This window comes from Marmota marmota, unplaced genomic scaffold, assembly GCF_001458135.2.
Source record: "Marmota marmota marmota unplaced genomic scaffold, marMar, whole genome shotgun sequence".
NCBI classification, from domain to species: Eukaryota; Metazoa; Chordata; class Mammalia; order Rodentia; family Sciuridae; genus Marmota; species Marmota marmota.
Window position 1 is genome coordinate 358,776 of NW_025999899.1, and position 3,147 is coordinate 361,922.

The following is a 3,147-nucleotide window of genomic DNA, read 5'->3' on the forward strand; positions in this document are numbered from 1 at the left end:
AAACCAAGAAAGAGAGAGGGAAAGAAGAAAGAAAGAGAAAAAATAGAAAAGAAAAAGAAGAAATGATTAAAAAAATAATAAAGTAAAGTAAAAATTACAATTTAAAAAAAGAGAAAAAAAAAAGCACTGTTTGGCTTCTATTTTCTTAGCTTCCAGTAGGTGGAGCTCTGCCTTCCGGACCAAGATTTTGCGCTCGGTCTGTAGGAAACAATCCATATGAGGCCACTCCCTCCTCCCCCACCTGGTATCTCTCCAATTCTGTTCACTTAGGTTTATTCCTGGCCTCTAGTCTCCTTGCTTCTCCCACCAGACAGGCCTTCCCCAGTGTGGTGCCTCTTCACAGTTCAAGCTACACTCTGAGCCTGCAGTTTCCTGGATGTGGAGTGCGGCTATTGGGAACCGGCCTCCTATTCTTTCGATTCCCTCGGATAGACACTCCCCCTAGAGCTGCGAGACAGGTTTTGTTTTAGCCGCTGGTGGGAGGGGGGAGTTGGAGGTCAGGTGCCTTTACCTTTCCCCATGCCTCTATTCACGATCACTCTGATAATCACGCCCCCAGAAAGCTGGGGAGATATTTTATGCAATTTCCCCACTGTATGGGAGAAGAACTAAATGTCACACACTTGTTCTATCGCTGAACTTGCTGCGATGGGGTCGGATCTGTTGGAAACTGGCGATGGTGACGTCAGCTCTCCAAGATGGTGGCCGCTTGCTTCCTCGGTGAGGTGTCCGGTCTGGAGGGCAGATCTGGACTGTTTCTCTCCCCCGTCTCAAACCCAGAACACAGCCTGGAGCACCGTGAGGGCACAGTTGGCAGGACCCAACAGATTCCTTAGCACCATTTCTCTGCGTTGCTGGCATGTCGGTGCGCAGGCTCCGGCTGTGGGGCAGGCCACTGATCAATCAGCCTGAATGTCCAGGCGCACAGTTCACTCGCGATTGAGCAGCAGTAACTGATCCTCGGGTGTTGAAATTCTTCCTCTAGGTTTCAGTGCACCCCAATTTTGCTGGAAATTCCTAACAAGATAGCTTCTGGCCCTTCTAAACTCGCTAATCACCTGCGCAGTGACGCGGTACATGGGGGTGTCGCACTCTATTCACCGCCATCTTCCCTAAAATATATTTTAAAGAAAAGGGTGGGGGTGGCTTGGGAAGTGCCTCAGTGCTTGGGTGGCCCTGAGTTCATTCTCTGGTACAAAAAAAAAAAAGAACTTCTTTGACCTCCAATTGATGAACGAAAACAAGAACACAAATAAATTTTTAAAATGGATTCTTCATGGAACATCCTTGGATTGTACAGTCATCACTGAGTCAAACGTTGAGGCCAAATGATGCAATGTTCTAACAAATCAGGCCTCAGTCTCGAGTCTATTCTGAGAAACAGGTAGTTATCGCTAAAGGAGAGAGGATCAATAAACAAATATTAGGAATATAAAATGAAGCCAAGCATGGTGGTACTCCCAGACCTTGGGAGTCTGAGGCAGGAGGATCATGAGTTCAAAGACAGCTTCAGCAACTTAGTGTTGCCCTAAGTAACTCACTAAGACCCTGTCTTAAATAAAATGATAAAGGGCTGGAGATATTCAGTGGTTAAGTGCTCCTGGGTTCAATACCCAGTTAAATTTTAAAAAAAAATTATATATATATATATATATATATATGAAATAAACTGACAACTGAAGCCTGCTATCATCTTTTTTATTTCTTTCTGGGAGGAAATCTCTCAATGTGACAAAGAAAAATGATGAGGCCACTGTACATAATTTTTGAACTGCCTAGTTTACCAAATATTCCCCTTGTCCTAAGGAATCCTTACAACCAGCTCAGGAGGCAAGTGGTACCACACTCTACCCTTTATAGAGATGAGGCAATTGTGACTTAAAGACATGAGATGGCTTGGTGATATGTTCAAACAGGTAAGGAATCAAAGACTGTGAGCCCATGGATGCAGAAAAAGAAGACATGGACACCAGGCAGCTTGCAGTGTGTGACTAACTCCACCAACTGCTCCATCAGCATCCACCCCCACTCCTCACAAGCTGCAGCTAGTGATAGGGCCTCTCTCCCTTATCATTGTGATCCTGCCCGTTTCTACCACATCTTTTCTCTGCCCTTTACTCGTGCTCCAAACTGTGTTCCTTTGGACCCAGAAACCTCAGGCTCACTTTCACTTACTGCCCACCATGTGCCTGAAGAAGTGTGCTTGCTATGTGGGACTCTCCCTTATACCCTTTTCCCTAATTTGCATCGTGGCCAATGCCCTCCTACTGGTTCCTGATGGGAAGACCTGGAGCACTGACCAACACAGCGTGCATGTCGATGTTGTATATTAATCAACTTTAGCTTTTAAAGACAAATCTAGACTCTGTAATGTAGTGTAATACCCTAAAATAGAAGTTGTTTGGCCAAAGTTGTACAAACCCTAATTTTCTAAAGAATAAAACTTAAGGGGCTGGGAATATAACTCAGTTGGCAAAGTGCTTGCTTCGCATGCACAAGTCCCTGGGTTCAATCCCCAGCACCACAAATAAATAAAGAAATAAAGAATAAAACTAAACATAAGAGATTGTCTTGATACATAAGAAATTCTTGTTACTTCAACCATAGAGGATTAAACTTTTGTTTATATCAGCACATTAAAATTTGACATTGGGGGAAAAAAAGATTTTCTGGTCTTTTTCCTGCCACAGGAGGGGAATACAGGAGAAAATGTGTCTTATCAGAGTCTAGAAAAAGTAGTCTAATTTTTTAAATGACAGTAAAGCTAAGAGAGCTCTATCTTGAGAATCTCCCAGTTTCACGATCTGGTCACATTATCTCCTCCTTCAGGGAAACTTGGTTGCTCTTATCAATATTATTAGTGGCCTGCATTTCTCCTTCAGTGAACAGGTAGTGTGTCACATATAGCTAAAAAGAACAAATTTTTTAAATTTTAAAAAAATAAAAGGTTCCAAGGACCAAGGAGTGCTGGGTGTGGTAGCGCAAATCCATAATCCCAGCAGCTCAGGAAGCTGAGGCAGGAGGAGGATCACAAGTTCAAAGCCAGGCTCAGCAACTTAGCCCTAAGCAACTCAGTGAGATCCTGTCTCTAAAATATATATATATATATATATATATATATATATATATATATATATATATATATAT